Source organism: Mustela nigripes, chromosome 17 (genome assembly GCF_022355385.1).
Source record: "Mustela nigripes isolate SB6536 chromosome 17, MUSNIG.SB6536, whole genome shotgun sequence".
Taxonomy (NCBI): Eukaryota; Metazoa; Chordata; class Mammalia; order Carnivora; family Mustelidae; genus Mustela; species Mustela nigripes.
The window spans coordinates 35,573,659-35,594,433 of record NC_081573.1 but is presented as its reverse complement, the minus strand read 5'-3'; positions in this window follow the sequence as shown (position 1 = coordinate 35,594,433).

Sequence of the window (20,775 nt, the reverse complement as noted above, 5' to 3'; positions counted from 1 at the left end):
AATATGGCAGAGAAGAAGTGGCTGCTTTCTTCCTAAAACAGTTACTAAGGACATAGGAAAACTTCACCAGATTTTTTAAATCTACAGATTCCTGTGCTGGTCAATAAAACCAATAAGAGACAAAAGATGCCATTATTTATGCTGTGGGAAGGAAACTGATGAGATGAAAAGTATCACTTCTTTCTGTAAGTACTTGGGAATTTGGAAGAAAAAAAAAATTAATCCCGGTGAAGCAATAGAAAAGCCATGCAAAATTCAATGTGATTCAGATTTCTTGATACAGACTCAGATTCTTGGCAATAATATGTTTCTGAAAGGATGTGGTAAATCTTATTCCAAAATAGAAAGAATACATTTGAGCATAGCCTTACTGACATGACATGACGTTTACAAAGTAAATATAAAGTTACATATCATGGAATAACCAGAATGACATGTATAAAAATATAGTGCAGAATAGAGATGGTTATTTCCATAATAAAACCATTAAAGGAAAAAAGTAGGAAGGCAGACAAAAACAAGTCATAATCTGAGCTAGTACTACATGAACATTGAATATTGAATAGAGCAAACCTGGTATTTTATTACAAGTTGGTAATTGAACATGATTATGTGTCTCTGTCTCTTTCTCTCTTCCTTTATAAAGTACCAATTGTTTGAAGTTTGAAGAACTGACTTGGCATCACCAAGAGTTAATTCATTAGTTTGTACACATGACTGTTCTGAAGATTTAATGAAAAAGTCATGTTCAAACAACTTAGCGCAGTGCATGGACATTATATTAACCAAACGAAGGGTTTTTGTTAATGTTTTATCATCATCATCATAACAGCAGCAACAGTCTTTGTATAGGAAAGAACTTGATCCAATTAATCAGCTACAGAAAGAGGAATATCTTTATTCATCAACAACATTTATTAAGGGCCTACGCACCAGTGCTATCCTGTCTGAAAAATGTGGGGGCGAGCATGGCTGGGGCAAAGTAAATAATCAGTTATACTTAACGAACGAAAGGCAACAAGAACTCAGACAGAGGATCTCATAATTAGAGATAACTGAAGCTCTCACCAATTCTTTAAGAAACAAATAGAACTATCATACCAACAGCATTTCAGCTTTATTATTTTTTATAAGATGTGGCCAGATCCAGAGAGAGTATTTGCCATTTTATCAGTAGTCTACCTTTCTCCTCAAATTCTTGTGCCTGTCTAAACTTAATTCTTCATCCTTCATTCTTTTTTTTTAACCACTTTTTTTTTTAAAGATTTTATTTATTTATTTGATAGACAGAGATCACAAGTAAGCAGAGAGGCAGGCAGAGAGAGAGGGGAGAAAGCAGGCTCCCTGCTGAGCAGAGAGCCCGATGTGGGGCTCGATCCCAGGACCCTGGGATCATGACCTGAGCTGAAGGCAGAGGCTTTAACCCACTGAGCCACCCAGGCACCTTCATCCTTCATTCTTAATTCAACTTATTTCTGCCTGCCTAAACTTAATTCTTCATCCATCATTAGAATCACCCAAAATGTTTCCTGACCATTCAAATCACGTATAGAATAGAATGGGTTTGAGGTGAAGCATAGCAGTGACAATTATAGCCAACCCTTGAAAAACTGGATGGTTTGGGGCACTGACTCCCACATAGTAAAAAACGTGGGCAAAACTCCTGACTCCCCAAAAATGTAACTCCTAATAGCCTACTATTGACTGGAAGCCACACAGATAACACACCCCAAAGAACAACATATCTTTTGTATGTTATATATATTATATACTGTATTCTTTTTTTTTTAAGATTGTTATTTATTTATTAGTGAGAGCGAGATCAATCACAAGCAGGGGTGGGAGGGTCAAGGGAGACGCAGACTCCCTGCTGAGCAGGGAGCCTGATAGAGTACACAATCCCAGGACCCCGGGATCACGTGAAGGCAGATGCCCAACTGACTGAGCCACCCAGGTGCCCTATATATGCTTATAATAAAGTAAGCTAGAGAAAAGAAAGTGTAAAGAAAATCATGAGGAAGACAAATACATTTATAGTACTATAAATAGTACTATATTGTACTTAGCAAAAAAAATCTGTATTGTGGACCCATGAGGTTCAAATCCATGTTTTAAGGGTAAGCTGTACTTAAATTTCAGTAAGTTTCAGAAAAATTTTATGTCAGTATTATCGACTTATTTAATCATCACAAGACTAAGAAGCAGAAATGAGTATCCTTATTTTACAGATAAGGAGATCAGACGTCAGTGAGATTCAGAATCTCGCCTACGGACATAGAGCTAGTAGGCAAAGGGATCAAAGGGGAACTCCAGTCTTGTAGCTCATAGACAGATTTCCACTCTAGAACCATTGTCTCCCTTACCCATAAGAGATGCCATGATTGTGATCCATTACACTGAATTACTGAGTCATGTAGGTGGTTAAGTATTTAAACCTTTATGGCAAAGTTCACTTGATGCATCATAATTAGCAACAGAGATTAGCTAATCAAAGTACTAATGATAACCTAATTGGTGCAGTGTTTGACTGCTTACAAAGCACTTTCGAGTAATTATATAATTTGATTCTTATAACGATGATGGGTGGCAGAAATTTTCCTCCTAACTTTACAGGTGAAGAAATTAAGGCTCAAAGAAATTTATTGACTTTCCCCCAAATCATTAAGCTTCCAAAGAAGTAAAGTTGGGAAATGAATGAATTCCAGCTCATTATCTTGTGTTTTTCAAATACAACATATGCCACTATCCCACATGATGAGATGATCAAGAGCAGGGTTCTTAGGAGTCCTTCCCATATTCAGAAATGACACGTGGTGCATTCTTTGAGTGGGTAATTACTCTTCCACCTGCAGTCTTAGATCCTCGTTGTGATTCTGGTCTTCTCTCCATGGAAAACATTCTTGAAAGACCACTGCATTGCCCTGTGAATATAGATTTGCGTCTGACTTCTTTCATGCTCTGTACAACCTGAGAACACTTCTGTGATCTTAAAGGAAACACTGAAAGCATTTTCTGCTATCATCTCCCATCCATAGTTTCTGTAACACACCATAAAAGGAACTTTTCCTTTTTCTTTCACTACAAAAGCTGTGCATTTTAGCTTATTGAGCAATTTTCCATACTTTATAGTAGGCTTCTCTGGCTCAATAAAACAACACATATAGAACTAAGTATTTTATCTCCTACTTTGATTTCTAAGACTGGTTTCAAATAACTGATGTATTATTAGAGTAGTAGAAAATGCTAGGAGACTATGACAGAATTAAATCAAATAATAAAGGGAATTTGATATTTACCTCCCTGTCTTTCTAAACAAAATTTCCAACTGGTGGATTTGAATTTTGGTAACAGATATGTCCTAGTTGAGCAAAATATGGTTGATTAAACTTGTTTCTTGACAAAAGAGAGAGAAGGAAAAAAGGAAGGAAATAACTTTGGTTAATATTTTAGAATTTAATTTTATTTAGAATAAAACCGCTCAGCTACATTTTGCATTTCAAAGACCATCCTACAAAAAGATATGACCTACTACCTTACCCTCTTGAGAGTAGTGTCAAAATAATAAATGAAATAAAGTGGTGTCAGATTTGGGTTTTACACTTTGGCCTACCGTAAAACCTGGGGGCACTTACATAAAGTCATAAATGTTCTAGACCCTCACTTGCTTTTATCTACAGGTGAAGAATATTTCACCTTCTTTGTACCATTATTATGAAGATTAGATATAATAAATAATAGATTCTGTTATTTAATTATACTCTTTTTACATTTATTGCATATATTCTCTCATTCTGTGTGATGGTTAGAAAATTATTATTATCTGTTTTGGAACATATATAACAAAGGATTTGTTTTAGAACATATAAAGAATTCCTACAGATGTATAAAAAGACAAGTGATTTTTAAAATGTGCAAAATAAGTGGCCAGGCATTTAGCAGAAAAGATGTATGTGCTTTTCTCCCCTCACTGGTAATTAAGGAAATGCAAAATTTACAATGAAGGTATTTTTAGTTAGAGTTGGTCAACTCAACCCAGACATGGAATTTTTCTTCCTCAAAGACTTGCTTAATAAAACTAAAGGTACAACAACCACAAAAGGCATATATTCATAAAGAAGAAGAGAACAGATAAAAAGCAACTAATTTATTACTAATGGAGGAAGGAGTGAAGTAAAAGATTGCATGTTGAATTCTAAGTACTTATCCCAAGGTTTTTCCTTAATTGCTCTCTAGATACCAGCAAAAAGTCTTCATGTGCCAACTTGGAAAACAGAAATGTCTTCTTTGAGGAATCTAGCCAGCTCAAGTGAAAAATCTAAAACTAAAATCATTAGTGTCCAACGTTACCCAGGAAAATGGACCAGGCAGATCTAAGGGGCACCTGGGTGGCTCAGTCAGTTAAGCACCTGACCTCAGCTCAGGTCATGATCCCAGAGTCCTGGGATCAAGCCATGCCAGGTGTCAGGCTCCCTGCCCAGTAGGGAGCCTGCTTCTCCTTTTCCCTCTGCCTCTCTCCCCACACCCCACCCCCGCTCACATGCATGCATGTGCTCTCTCTCTCTCCTTCAAATAAATAAAATCTTAAAAAAAAAAAAGTCCCTTCCTGAGCATCCCATCATCTTGTCCTATTCCTAATATGAGAAAAAGTCAACAATCACCCGACTTGTGAAAATTCTCTGGCAAGAGTAATGGAAACCAAAATAAGTAAAGCAGATAAAGGTAGGAAAGAAGACAGACAAAAGCAACTTGAAGGAAACAAGCTACAGAAAAGGAAGAAAACTTAAAATCAACAATTATTAATGCCTTTAGGGAGAGGGAGGACGAGATGACAGCCTTACAGGACTGTGGTTCCCTCTATATTGGAACGAGGCAAATAGAAAGTCATCAAGGGAACTGATAACGTTCAGTTTCTGAATCTAGAGGTGACTCTTCCTGCTAGAAGGAGTTGAAGGGTTTCTTTGCAACCCCACTCCTTGGCAAACAGAATGGCAATATTGGTAGAGACAGAAGGTAAATGAAGGACACTTTCTAAATTATATTAGAGCTAGAAAGAAGCACCCACAGACACCCACACCCCCCCACACACACACAATTCTCTAGAGTCTGTAAGTGCAAAGAAATACAAAGTAAAGTGAGAGCAGAAGCCAGTGACTCGTGTGCCAGACACATGTTTCTTTATGTTATATGGTAAGAGGAAGGAAGACTTTGAGGTTAGAAAGATCTGGAAACAGAGCCTCTGGCTCTGACATTTGACACCTGGGAGAAATTGGACAAACCAATGTCACGAAGCTTTACTAACTTCATACATGAAATGGAGTAACAAGACATTCTATAGGATCACTGTGACTATTCCAGATAATGCATACACAAGCAGTTTCGTAGCTTGGTTCAAAGTACAAACTAAATCAGTATCAGTTATTATCATTATAGTAAGGTACATGGAGTTCTCATTACACATTGCTGGTTTACCTATTCTCATCAAATATTCTTGTTGTTTTTATCATTTTGCTAATTAAATAACCTCCCAGTTTTCTACCTAAATCTGTCAGTTGGGGTATGTGTGTGTGTGTGTGTGTGTGTGTATACATTACATATATATGTATTACATATATATGTATATGTACTGATATGTATTTTATATTTTTTATATATTATATAAGCAGATATACCAGTTTGCATGGATCCTACCTTACTATGCAAGTCAAGCTTGAGTTTCCCAGAAGGAAAATGAACAGGCAAATAACGTTCCTTATAGAGTTCTGGCTTTGCAATTGATTCTAAGTGTTCATATCTTATAGTCAGTTTAAAAGCTTTTTTGGGGGGGGGCCTTGTTTTTTCTATTTAACATTTGCTAAGTGGCCTTCGACTATGTATATGCCTATTTTAGGATGTTTAAGTATGATTAGGAAACCTAATAATTGATTGCATGGGAAGGAAGAATATCAAAAAGAAGAGGAAGAGAAGCTGAATTATATAAATAAAAACATTCCAAGAGCAAGGACCACTCCGCTGTGTCAGATCAAAATACATCTTGCAAACACTCACTTCTACTTGAAATTGCCAGGGGAAATGCGCCTGCATTTTATATCATTCAATTGCATCACAATTACATTTTGAAAACTCAGGATGATCTGTGGTTATAGTCCTTTGGTTTCCGGTGGGTGCTGTGTCTTTTATTTTATTTTTTCTTCACTCAACAGCCAGACACCTGAAGCTGGTGGCAAAGTCATAAACCACAGAGCTGAATGAAAAGGCAGTTGGGCTATAATTCAGTTCACATTTAATCGTGCCCAGAGCAATTAGGCCTGGTGACAACCACTTTATCAAAGAGTAAAATTTGAATCCATTCTTTCTCATCCCAGGAGCTCGAGACAAGTTCATATTTGAACTTGAGCAAGCGATCGCCAGACTTCCTTCAAGCGTTAGATGTCAAGAAATTTTGCTTGTTTGTTTCTTTAATGGGAGCCTTCTGAAGCCCTGAATTCCTTTGAATCTTTGCTGTTGAGAACCCTGTATTCACCCAGGCAGCATTAACTTTGCTCAGTGAAGATGCTTCTGACCGCTCATAGAAATGATAATATAGGGGTGCCTGGGTGGCTCAGTGGGTTAAGCTGAGGCCTTCAGCTCAGGTCATGATCTCAGGGTCCTGGGATCAAGCCCCGCATCAGGCTCCTTGCTCAGTGGGAAGCCTGCTTCTCTCTCTGACTCTGCCTGCCTCTCCGCCTGCTTGTGATCTCTGTCTATCTCTCTGTCAAATAAATAAATAAATAAATAAATAAAATCTTTAAAACTTAAAAAAAAAAAAAAGAAATGATAATATAGTGATAGAGGACATTTAATCAGAGCTTTCATTACACAGGGAATAATGTGAAAGCTTTACAACGATTAGTACATTGAACGCTCATATGCCACTGAGGGAAGTATTAAGCTCTTTATCATACAGGTAGGAAAAGTGAGGTCTTGAGAGAAGAAAAGTCTTTCTCAATTCATAAAGCCAATGTGACTGAGTGCCTTGTGAGTTAATCAAAGTCCATTTCCTTCATTAATGGGGTGCTAGCCTCCGTTTTCCATCTTTCCCTGAAATTTGGTGTGCCAATGCAATTACCTTCTGAGCAACATGTTTGAGAAGTAGATGATCTTCCATATGGGGCCTTCCCTTTTTTCACTGGTGGCTGAATGGAGAATACGTTAAGGCCATTTGAAAACTGTAGACCCAACAAAGAGTAAGAGCATGGGTCTTGGACAAAAGAAAGCACATCCTACAAATTCACTTAGTCACCCATTACACATTAGCAAGAAATCATGTCAGAGGCTTCATACAGTAAGATTTACTGGTTACCAGCTATGATATTTATGTAAGTGCTAGCTGCCATTAGGGGTATAATAGAGTGTTTAACTCATATTGTGTGATTCTGAAGAACAAGATATTAACCCCTGTGCTATATACCATGTCTAAACTGATGAATAAATCCCCCTTGTTAGAACTCTGAACACTTGCATCATTCTTTCTTACTTGACAACTGTCTTCTTATGGTGTTGATTGAGGAAATCCACTAGTAATTTTACCTTGACTAAATCTCCAATAAATATATAGGTAAATATCCACTATTCGAAAAATATAATATTTTCAAGGCAAAGGAATAGGAAAATCGTTTTGGAGCCCTTGTTTTCAGCCTTGGATACTTTGAGATTAACGACTCAAGCAATCGGATAAATCTGATAAGGTTTATGCATACTTAGGTCCCCCAAGTGCATATAAATATAATACTTTGCATAAAATCTTGGGATCCATAGAAATGGATTTAGGACCCTTGACACATGTGATTTCAAATAATTCACATGGAAGTTTTGCCTGACAGCGGTTTTATTACCCTCATTTTACAGATGACAAAACATAAGATACAAGTGCTAAGTGACTTGCCTAAGCTCAGACATTTGGTACATGGCAGAATTAGGATTTAAATTCAAGACAATTTTACTCCATGGTTCATGTCTTTTTGACTACTTTATGACTCCTCAGCCCTCGTGAAACATCATCTAGTTTCTCACAACGAACGTAAAACCACTCTTCTAACATTAAATTTTGTAAAATATGCCAGACTTTACCATTCAAAATATCTACTATTTATGCAATTGTGCAAATTTAGTCTGTATGTGAAAAAAGATGGATAGAAATATTGAAATTGAGAGATTAAGACAGAGATCCAGAAAGATCCAGAAAGCTAATACCTTCATAAACTATTATAAGACATTATCTGTAAGTGACATTTACTTTTATCCAAAAGTTTTACAGAAATCTACGGTAAAGGTAACATAAAATAGCCTCTGGTGCTTATTTCCAAAGTTCTCCCTCTCTCTAGCCATAAGGAGCTGGAGTTACCCAAAGAGCCTAGCTCTCTTTGGTGCCTACTGAAAAATTTCTTCAGTCTCAAATCCTTTTCCTTTCTGCCTTCATAAATCCAATCATCTTATTTAACACATTCTCCAACCAATGACCAATTTCTCCCCCTAAAACAAAACAAAATAAACAAACCCATTTCCTGATTTGTGTGGAAGTAGGAACAATGTGAGGGATCATAGTACAGTTGGTATTACCAGGTTGTGGTGAATAAATGCACATCCTTAATAGCAATTATTTCTCTGGAATTGTTCGGTGTATTGTTCCTTTCCCCAGTAGATTATTCTCTAAGAAGGCAGTGATTCTCAACTCCCTCTTTCTCTATTATATTCCCTATACTGGTGTAGGTTCTTTTTTTTTTTTAATTTTTTTTTTTTTTTTTAATTTAACAGAGATCACAAGTAGGCAGAGAGGCAGGCAGAGAGGGAGGGGGAGGCAGGTTTCCTGCTGAGCAGAGAGCCCGATGTGGGGCTCTATCCTAGGACTCTGGGATCATGACCTGAGCTGAAGGCAGAGGCTTAACCCACTGCACCATCCAGGCACCCCCACCCCGACCCCCTGTGTAGCTTCTAACACAGAGTAGGTGTATTTATTGAATGACTGAACGGTGGGAGTTTTCTCCCAATTCAGCGATTTGGGGAAATCTCTAATGATGATAGAGCAAGTTCTCTAGCTTGCATCATTCCTGAATGGCTTCAGCACACTTCACACAATTGCGAAACTAACTAATGAAATGAGCCTGATGCGTCTCAAGCTGAAGAGAAACATAGCCACCACCTAGGTGGAATATGCCACACAAACATTTTAAATTGCTTTTCCTCCCTCCTCAGGAGCAGCTGAGTTGGGGACTTGCAGAAGGAAGGGCAGATGGTGTCGCTCTGCCACACCCTAGAGGTGCCTGTCTGTTCTACACCAAGAACATCTGCTTCTTGCCACTCTTCACCATGGCAATCCCTTCCCAGCTGAGAGACCAGTATGAGGGGCTCTGGCCTCAGTAGGTGCAGGGAGGTACTTTCTGCTAATTCAGAGAGATGTCACGGGGAGCTGGCAGCCAGTTGATTATTTAGAACCCTTTAGTGTGCACACCTTGGGGCAAAGCAGCCATGGCAAGCTATTGCTGGACCAGCAATATACCTTTATTTCCACATGTGAAAAAATTTAAAAAATAGCTAGAAGAACAGCCCGAGTCTTTATCTTACTGTTCTAATTAAAGCCCATAACATAGACACCTAGCAGGAAGCATAAAATATTTGAGTTAGGAAGACAGCTTTGAATGGCAGCATCTCCATTCATTGACGGGTTACTTAAAATTCTCTAATACCTCACATCTCAGGGCCAGTTTCCTTGTTTATAAAATGGTAATAAGTTGATTGACATCATAGGCTGCTATGAAGATTCCTCTTTCTCCTTCACCTATCTCATCATTCCACCACAGGGGAATGCTCTTGTTGTACACCCATCTGAAAATGTCTATAGATCACCTGTATTGGAATCACTCACTGCCCAGGTGATTCTGCTGCATACTAAAGATTGTTCTAAACAGTTTGAATAAATCAAAATCCAGATTGCACTGATGTGATCACAGGCAAAATGTATTTCTTTCTTCAGCTGGTAGTTATCTACCTCAAAGCCTTACGTAGAGCATTTTTATGATCAAGAAGCTTATATACTTAAAAAACTAGTTTGGGAAAACAGATGATATGAATAATGCCCTCCACCTCTCCCGCTCCTAGAATTCTTTACAGATTTTTGATACGAACATAAAATTGTTTCATATGCACAGTATACACTAAATATAACGTTGACAAGACTTCATACATCTTGAGACATCTTAATGGTGGTTTTTTTTAAGTAGCAATTCAATGGTTTTTATTATATATATTTTTATATATAAAATAGCTGTGTCACCACCATTACATAATTCCAGAAGTTTCACACCCGATAAAGAATATGTTTTCAATTCTGTTTATAATATACACCTGGGAGTGGAAGAGCTGAGCCCTATGATAATTCTCTGTTCAACATTTTGAAGAACTACCAAACTGTTTTCCAAAGTGCCATCATCAATTTACATTCCCAGTAGCAAAGAATGAGATTATCATGTTCTCCACATACCCACCAACACTTGTTACTGATCATCTTTTCATTTTAGACATACCAGTGGGTGTGAAGTGACAGCTCATTTAGAGTTTGAAGGTGGTATTCTTTTTTTTTTTTTTAAGATTTTATTTATTTATTTGATAGAGACACACAGCAAGAGAGGGAACAGAAGCACAGGGAGTGGGAGAAGCAGGCTTCCCGCGAGCAGGGAGCCCAATGCGAGGCTCGATCCCAGAACCCTGGGATCATGACCTGAGACAAAGGCAGATACTCAATGACTGAGCCACCCAGGTGCCCCAGACGGTGGTATTCTTAATATGCGCTTGCCCATTGTCTTATATGTGTGTAGACATACCCATTTCCTACATTTTTCTAAGAAACAGTAAATTCATCTGGCTTTGCAGCAAACCATTGGCTCATGATGGGATGCCCCTTTGCAATGTTTAATATGATTATTATTATTATTATTTTTTAAAGATTTTATTTATTTATTTGACAGACAGAGATCACAAGTAGGCAGAGAGGCAGGCAGAGAGAGAGGAGGAAGCAGGCTCCCTGCTGAGCAGAGAGCCCAATGCGGGACTCGATCCCAGGACCCTGAGATCATGACCCGAGCCGAAGGCAGCGGCTTAACCACTGAGCCACCCAGGCGCCCCATGATTATTATTTTTAAATAAGATGAGTTTGGAGAACTTAATGTTAACTAACAATTATATATATTCAATCTAACATTCACATAGTTGGATAGGATAAAGAATACAGTTTACATAGTTGGAAAGGATAAAGAACACAGTTTCACTTTCATGAATGCCCGGTAGCTTGCAGCTGGGAGAGATCACTTTCCCAGCATCAGGCCAAATCCAGGACACACACACACACACACACACATATCCTGAGGATTAGCTGACAAGCACTGTGTTGGTAACCAATAGAGTTATAGCCAATGGAAAATTGCAGTTGGGAGTAAAGCCAGAACTAGGATAGGAGGGCCAAAGGTGGAGGAGGAAGGGATAGGAGAAAGAGAAAAAGCAGCAGCAACTGTCACTTACTAATTTCTTAAAACGTGAATTACATAACTTCAAACCTAGAGGAAAGGTACTATTAGCAATTCCTTTTTGTAGGAGATGAACCTGGGTCTTAAGCTATATCATGCATTAGCTAGGTTAAGAAGGAGAGCAATGATTAAAATCTGCTTTTTATTTTGTGTGTTTTGTTTTCACTTCCAGAGTAAACCCGTCTTACTGTAGTAAGCCACAAACCCATCTCAACTTTACCAGAAATAGGGAGAAAAAAAGCACCTCTTCAAAGAATAAAGCAAACACATTTATAAAACCAAACACAATATTAAACAAAGTAAAAATTGTTTGGATTCAAGAGCTAAAAGTGACTCCACAGATTCACCCGAGTGAAAAATGTCTGACTGTACATAGAGTTTAAAACATTCATTCAGATATCTGTATGATAACAATAGCTGAGAAACTAGAGTTTCTTGAAGATCACCACTGCTTTAAGGAAAACAAAACAAAACAAAACAAAACAAAACAAAACAAAACCTTCATTGTAATTTCTAGTTTTGAAATAATAAGTGTTACAAGCTGGATAAATACAAATGAAAGCACTAATGGAGACTTAACTTGCAGGCACAGTATCTTCTATATTTCATTAATTTAAACTGCATATTTGTTTCACATTTTAATATCTGAAATCACAATGAGACATACAATAGATGGCTCCATACAGTTACTGTCAACAAGATGAATACTGTCTGATTCCAAGGCTAAGATTCTTTTTTTTTCTTTTAATGTTTTTATTTATTTATTTGACACAGAAAGAGAGAAAGAGAGAGAGCAATCACAAGCACGGGGAACAGCAGAGGGAGAGGTAGAAGCAGACTCCCATTGAGAAGGGAGTCTGACATGAGGCTCCATCCCAGGACCCTGGGATCAAGACACAGGTTTCCAGATTTATCACATAATATTTTTAAATTACCAGTTTTCAACCCAAAAGTACAGGCATACCACAAACGAGGAAAGGATGACCCTGACAGAGGGGGTAAAAAAAAGAATGGACAGAAGCCATTTCTGAGTAAGACCAGACATTGGACTTACTAGACAAAGACTAAATCAAATGTCTTAAATACGCTCAAGGAACTAATGAAAACATGGCAATGAGGAGAACAATGTATAAATACAGAAGCACTAGAAAAATACAAATCATAAAAAAAAAAGCAAAGCAAAATGAAAATCTAGAGATGTAAGTAGGTGAAAAAAAATCAGTAGCTGAAATGAAAATCTCACTAGAGTGATTCAAAAACAGATTTGAGCAGGCAGAAGACATATTCAGCAAATTTGAAAACCATACAATTAAAATCACTTATTCTGAGGACCAAGAAGAAAAATAATGGGGAAAAAAAAAACAAACAGAGCCTAGATTACCTGTCAGACACCATTAAGTATAACAATGTATAAATTATGGGAGTCCCTGAAAGAGAAGAGAGAGAAAAGAGGGCAAAAAGAATATTCAAAGAAATTATAGATGAATTTCCCAAATTTGGTGAAATAAATGAAGCTTCATTGACAACAATTGAGATAAACTCAAAGGATGCATACCAACACGTTATAATGAAACTACAGAAAACCAAAGAAAAAGAGAAAATCTTGAAAGCAATGAGAAAACCAACTCTTCACACAATATGGATACTATTAAGATTAACAGTTAATCTGGGGCATCTGGATGGCTCAATGGGTTAAAAAAACCAACTCTAGGTTTCAGCTCAGATCATGATCTCAGGGTCATGATACTGAGCCCTATATTGAGCTCAACATGTAGCTCAGAGTCTGCTTGGGACTCTCCCTCTCTCGCCACCCCCCCAACCCCTGTAAGAAATACTGAGTCTTGACATGAAAGCGCACTTGACAATAACTAGATGCCACATGAAGAAATAAAGAACTTCAAGAAAGTTATCTATATTGGAAAATATAAAAGCTATTATTGTGTTTGGGGGTTAAAACTTCTCTTTTTGTTTCCCATATTATTTTAAAAACAAATCCATAAAACAATAACTACAAATATATGCTAATGTATGAATACAGAAACACTATAAAAATAAAAACAATGCATAAAAGCCTTGTGACAATTACAATATAAAGTGGAGAAACAGCTGTATAGGAGAGATTTTGTTTAGTGATACCAACCTATTTAGTTAGGTTGGTATCTATTCAGACTAAACTGCTAAAAAAATTCGGATGTTATTTTAATCTCATAATAGCTACAAAGAAAATAAAAAATAGATATGCAGAAAAAGATATATCAGAAATCAAAATGGAACACTAAGGGAAAAAGGAATAAAAAAAGAAGAAAGCAGTATTGGAGGAATTAAGAAATACAAACTAACATAAGATGTAGAAGACAAATAGCAAAATGGCATTAGTAATTTCTTCTTCACTAGACAGCAGTTTAAATATAAAGGACTAACTCACCATTTATATAACACAGAATGGTTAAAAAAAAACATGATACAACTATATGCTATCTTCAAGAGATTTACTTTATACTCAAAGACACAAACTGGTTGAAGGTGAAAGCATGAAATAAGATACTTTAGCAAACAGTAAACAAAACTGGAGTTGCTATACTAACAAACAAAACAATTATAATAAAAAATGGCTAAAGACAGAAGTCATTATATATTGATAAAAGGGTCAATTAATTCATCAAGAAGACAAAACAATTATAAACATATTTGAAACAAATAAGAGAGTCCATATATATATAAAGAAAACACTGACAGAATTAGAGAGAGTTTTAGATAATAGTTGAAGAGTTCAACAATGTACTTTCAATAGTGTGTAGAATACCTAGACAGAAGGCCAGTAATTAAATATAGGACTTAAACAACACTTTAAACCAACCAAACCTAACATTTATAGAATATTCCTCTTCAAAACAAGAGAAGACACATATTCTCAGGTGGCCAGGTGCACATGGAATAGTGACTAGGACAGACTGTATACCAGACAGCCAGAGTAGCCTGAATAATTTTTTTTTTTTAATTGAAGTCATGAAAAGTCTTCTCTCACTGCAGTGGAGGAAATCTAGAAATCCAGAAAGAAAACAGAAAATTCACAAATATGTGAAAATTAAAAACACAGCCTTAAGTAAACAGTGGGTCAAAGATATGATCAAAGGGAAATTTTAAAAAATACGTGGAGATGAATGCAAACAAAAACACAAATGCAAAAATTTATAAAAGGAATCAACTCAGTGCATAGAGGGATATTTATAGCTGTAAATATGTATACTAACAAAGAAGAAAGATCTCAAATCAAAAACTAACTTTATACCTTAAGGAAGAAGAAGAGAAAACTAAAGCGAAAGCTAGAAAAAGAAAGAAAACAGTAATGATTAGAGTGAAAATATAAAGTATAGAAATATATGACAGAGAATCAATTTATCAAAAGCTGATTATTTTAAAAGATCAACAGAATTACCAATCTTTAACTAAGATGACTGAAGAAAAGAAGTTAAAAATAACTGAATATAAGTTAAAAATCTGAATATAAATAAACTAAAATTTGAATTACTATTCACTATACAAAACCAAGAAGAATTAAAAAAAAAAGAAGCCCATGGGGGCGCCTGGGTGGCTCAGTGGGTTAAAGCCTCTGCCTTCGGCTCGGGTCATGATGCCAGGGTCCTGGGATCGAGCCCCATATTGGGCTCTCTGCTCAGCAGGGAGCCTGCTTTCTCCCCTCTCTTTCTGCCTGCCTCTCAGCCTAACTGTGATCTCTGTCTGTCAAATAAATAATAAATAAAATCTTAAAAAAAAAAAGAAGCCCATGAATAATTCTATACAAAAAATTAGATCACCTAAATAAAATGAACAAGTTCCTAGAAAAACACAAATCACCAAAACTGACTCAAGAAGAAATAGAGAATCTGAATAGATCTGTAACAAGAGACTGAAGTAATAATCAAAAATCTCCTAAAGACAAATCTAGAATCAGGTGACTTCATAGATAAATTCCATGAAATATTTAATAAAGAATGGAAACCAAATGAATACCAAATATTTAATAAAGAAGGAAGATCACTCCATATAAAACTCATCTAAAAATAGAAGAGAGAGCACTTTCTTCATTTTGTAGGGTCAGCATTACCCTGATATCAAAGCCAGATACCAAAAATATAAAAACAAAATAAAACAAAACAAAAAAACAAAGAGACCAATACCCCTTACAACTACAGACATGCAAAAGTCCTCTAAAAACAGTATGATAAAGGGATTATATACTATGACCAAGTAGGATTTATCCTAAAAAATGCAAAGCTGTTTCAACATTAAAAAAAAAAAAACAACAATATAATGCACTGCCTAAATACAAAAACAATAACAACAAAATTACAAGAGCATCTCAATTGACAGAAAAAGTGTTTGACAAAATCCGTTATTCTTTCATGATAAAAATGCTTAACAGACTAAGAATGGAAACAGATTTCCTCAACCGGATAAAGAACCTTTATGAAAAATCCACAGTCACCATCACACTTAGTGGTAAAATCTGCAAGTTTTTTCCTACTATCAGGAACAAAACCAAGATGCTACTTTTGCTATTGCCATTCAACCCTGTACTGTAAGTTCTAGCCAGAGAAATTAGATAAGAAAAATGAATAAAAGGTATTTAAGTTGGAAAAGAGTAGGTAAAATTTTCTTTATTTGTAGTCAACAGGATCTTATATACAGAAATTCCAAATAATCCACAGAAAAAGCTATGAAACCTCATAAATGAATTCAGCAAATTCAAGGGTACAAAATCATCATGCAAAAGTCAATTGTATATGAAGAGTTCTTTTTACAGTAACACCCCCAAAATATAAAATACTGAGGAATAAATTTAAAGTGAAAGAATTTATGCTGAAGCCTGTAAAACATTGCTGAAACAAATTAAAGACCCAAATAAATAAAAAGATATTCTGTGTTTATGCACCGAAGTCATCCAAAGATTGAATATTATCTCTATGAAAATTCCAATGCACACTCCCTACCCTTTGTTTTTTTGCAGAAATGTTAAAGACAGTCCTTAAATTCACATGGAATTACAAGGGAGTCCTTAATAGCCAAAACAATACTGAAAAGGAGATCAGAATGGAAGACTCACTCTTCTCAATTTCACCACTTACTACAAAACTATCGTAATCAAAATAGTGTGGTCCTGGCACAAGAACAGTCATATAAACCAATGGAAAATAACTGAAAGTCCAGTCACAAACTAATATATTTATGAAAAACTGATTTCAACAAGGATGCCAAGACCACTCAATGGGGGAAGAGGAGTATCTTCAACAAATGTAGTTTGTTGGAGTGCTGACGTAACTGGGAATCCATAGGCAAAAGAATAAACTTGGACACCTACCTCATATTATATATACATATTAACTCAAGATGAATCAACCAACATAAATATAAAACCATAAAGTTCTTAGAAGAAAACTTAGTGGTGCATCTTCAATTTTGGCAATGGGTTCTTAGTATGACAACAAAAACATGAGCAACAACAACAAAAAATAGAACTTCATTAAATTTAACATAATTGTGCTTCAAAGAACATTATCATGAAATTAAAGACAACTACAGAATGGGAGAAATATTGGCAAATCATATATCTGATAAGAGTACATATTCGAGGGGCGCCTGGGTGGCTCAGCGGGTTAAAGCCTCTGCCTTTGGCTCAGGTCATGATCCCAGCATCCTGATATCAAGCCCCACATTGGGCTCTCTGCTCAGTGACGAGCCTGCTTCCCCCACTTTTACTCTGCCTGCCTCTCTGCCTACTTGTGATCTCTGTCAAATAAATAAATAAAATCTTAAAAAAAAAAAAAGAGTAATTACTCCAGAATATACTAAGAACACTTAAAAGCTTGGGTCACCTGGGTGGCTGAGTCAGTTAAGCATCTGCCTTTGCCTCAGGTCATGATCTCAGGGTCCTGGGATCAAGTCCCGCATTTGGCTCCCTGCTTAGCAAGGAGTCTGCTTTTCCCTCTCCCTCTGTCCTGCTTGTGCTCTCTCTCTCTTTCTCTCTCTCTGTCAAATACATAAATAAAATCTTTTTAAAAAGAACACTTATAGCTCAATAACAACAACAACAACAACAAAAACAAAATAGAATTTTTAAATGGGCTTTAGACTTGAATAAAAATTTCCCTAAAGAAGATATAAAAATGGTCAGCAAGTACATGAAATGGCGTTTAATATCATTAGTCACTGGGGAAATGCAAATCAAATCACAATGAAATATCACTTCACCCCCACTATGACTATAATTAAAGAAATAAAAGGAAAAAAAATACAAATATTGGCATGGATGAGGAAAAATTTGAATGCTTATTCAAACACTTGTGGAGGGCACCTGGGTGGCTCAGTGGGTTAAGCCGCTGCCTTCGGCTCAGGTCAAGATCTCAGGGTCCTGGGATCGAGTCCCACATCAGGCTCTCTGCTCAGCAGGGAGCCTGCTTCTTCCTCTCTCTCTCTCTCTGCCTGCCTCTCTGCCTGCTTGTGATCTCTCTCTGTCAAATAAATAAATAACATCTTAAAAAAAAATGCTTGTGGAATCTAAAATCATGCAACCACAGAGAAAATAATTTTATGGTTCCTCAAAAACCTGAAAATAAAATTAAATTAAATTCCATTTATATTCCCAAAGAACTAAAAACAAGCACTCAAATAAATACTTATACACACATTTGTAGTAGCACTGTTCACAACAGCCAAAAAGTAAAAACAACTCAAGTATCTATCAACCAATAGATAAACAAATTATGATATGCATATAGAATGGAATATTATTCAGCAATAAAAAAGAATAAAGTATTATTATATGCCACAACATCAATAAGCTTTGATTTTTATAAATGAAAGATGGCAGGCACAAAAAGTTACATATGTTATGATTCCTTGTATATGAAATACCTAGAATCCAAAGAAACAGAAAGTATATTAGTGAGAAAAACTATACTTTATAATGATTACTTTTGTATCAGGTGAATTTCACCTCAATTAAAAAAAAAGTAAAATTAATTTCAACAGACTAGGAGCAAATCTCCAGAGCTACTAGAGAAGCCCTCTTCGAAAATGCAACATTATCAGTGTTAGCATTTTTGATGGCACAAAAGATGATACTGAATGTTAAGTGAATATCCACAACTCTCATAAATTTTCAAAAAGCTTCAAGGGGTCTGCCTCTGAGAGTTAGAGTAGTACTTTATAAATACCCTAGTTCTAGTACATTCCATACCCCCCCCACATATATACAAAGAGATGATTAAAAAAATTATGAAAGTCTACAAGAGATAGCCATAGTTCTTACATTTACTCCAAGTGTTGAGAAAGCATCATGTTAGAGTATATTTGGCAGTATATTTCTTCATATTGGTCTATAAAATCACAGTGCATCTTATAATTAATGGCATCTTGAGTTTAGTGAGCCACAGTAGCTACAACGATAACATCCCTACACTTTCCACATATGCTTGTAGTACAAAGGTGACCCATTCATTCACTTACTTTCACCAATCAAGATTTTTTTTAAAATTTTATTTATTTATTTATTTGTCAGAGAGAGAGAGAGAGAACACAAGCAGGCAGAGCGGCAGGCAGAGGCAGAGAGAGAAGCAGGCTCCCCACTGAGCAAGGAGCCCGATGCGGGACTCAATCCCAGGACCCCGGGACCATGACCTGAGCCAAAGGCAGCGGCTTAACCAATTGAGCCACCCAGGCGTCCCACCAACCAAGATTTTTGAAAAGGCTGTGCTAACTTCAGAATATAAATGGTTAAAAGTTTTGATATGACAGATTTGAAGGACATTTGATTTTAGAGAATTGAGAGTCAACTTTAAGAAACTTCCACTAAGTTTCAAAAGTTCACCCTCAAGTAGGAGACACAAAAACCTAGAAGCATTATGGTAAACCATGAACTATTGAAGAGGCAGTTATAAGGCACAATTTGGGTAAAACCCAGGTACCGTACCTTCCTGGAGATTTATAGGAGGCTTCGTAGAAGCAATAGGGATTTGGTAGCATCTTAGAGGGCACATGGCGGGGGGGGGGGGGGGTTGAATTTATCACAATAGAATTAGATAAGAAGGTCATTCCTGGTGGAGGAATTACAAGCACCAAGGGGAAAAGGTACGAAGCAAGGTGTGAAGAGAGTAGAAGAGGGAAGGGGTCAGGAGGAAGGGAGTAGAGCCAGAGACAAGGTCAGAAGCCATGCCAAGATTATTTTAAAACACTGGATTTCTGGATATCACATTCGTAATCATTTTCTTATCTAGCCCTCTTAACAGAAAGCTAAACGCATGAGGCTGGGTTATTAATGTTTAGTGATCTCTTTGATAAACCAAATTTGATATCGTACCAGGGCTAAAAACGGTTTAGATCTGGCCTGTAGCTATGCCACAGTATCGCTGCAATCATTTACTTCTCTATTAAATAAAGAAAAAGCCAAAATGTTCACTCTATATAATGTCTCCCAATTATGGAGTATATATTCCAGGAATCACATCCAACACACACAGACATGCACGCACACACACAAAAGGTCCTTTCAAGCAATATAATCATATGCTCACTTTTAGATGAAGAAATGTAGAGATTATATTTTCCTAATATCCATGAGCCAATAACTGATTAAAGCCAGATATGCCAGAACTCCATGATATTAACCTTAAATTCCCTTGGTCAGGTATGTTTGTGTGTGTGTGTGTGTGTGTGTGTGTGCGCGCGCGTGCATGCACAATGTAAGTAAGTGGTTAATCTAGAGAAGTGGGGGTCTTCTAATTTTGTTATAATCTGTCTTCAGTAATGGAATAATACCAGAATCAGAAACAACACCATCTTTGACCTAACATGCCACATTTGTTTTTGAGAGTTCAGAAAACAAACAATTACACCTATTACTTCTTTGGAAATGAGTTATTGAGTCCTGCAAGTATGTCCTTTTACTGGAAAGTGAGACTCACTGAAAGCTGTGGTTAAATTATAAAAGAAAAATAAATTATCCGTGGCATATGTGTTCTTGTCTTTGATATTGATATTGACTTTTGTCCAAACACATTTAATTTACCTTAGAATCAATGTGATTATTTCTTTTATCATCTGTTCTGCAAATTTGGTGTACTGCACATTTCAATTTACTTCACTCATCTGCCTTCCCTTTACATCATGAATTGTTTGAAAGCAGGAACCATGTTGGATTAACCTTTTTATCCCTAGACCCTAGCAT